Genomic DNA, 243 nt, shown 5'->3' with positions numbered 1-243 from the left:
GCAACAAATATGTTAAGCCTTTTAACCTGCATAAAATTTTGTCGCACCTGTCCAAACTCATCATCTGCAGCTACAGCAATGCTGATGCTAACTACACATTTATTATAAATTCATTCTTACAGACTTTTTTAACACCTGCTGTTTGAAAAGCATAATCATGCAGAGGGAGAACAGAGTGGATGAAGCAAATAAGAAAAAGAAAATAAGAATACATGCATGCAGGTCTATGGGAGATACTGTTAC

This window comes from Pomacea canaliculata, linkage group LG12 (assembly GCF_003073045.1).
Source record: "Pomacea canaliculata isolate SZHN2017 linkage group LG12, ASM307304v1, whole genome shotgun sequence".
NCBI classification, from domain to species: domain Eukaryota; kingdom Metazoa; phylum Mollusca; class Gastropoda; order Architaenioglossa; family Ampullariidae; genus Pomacea; species Pomacea canaliculata.
This window is presented reverse-complemented; position numbering follows the sequence as displayed.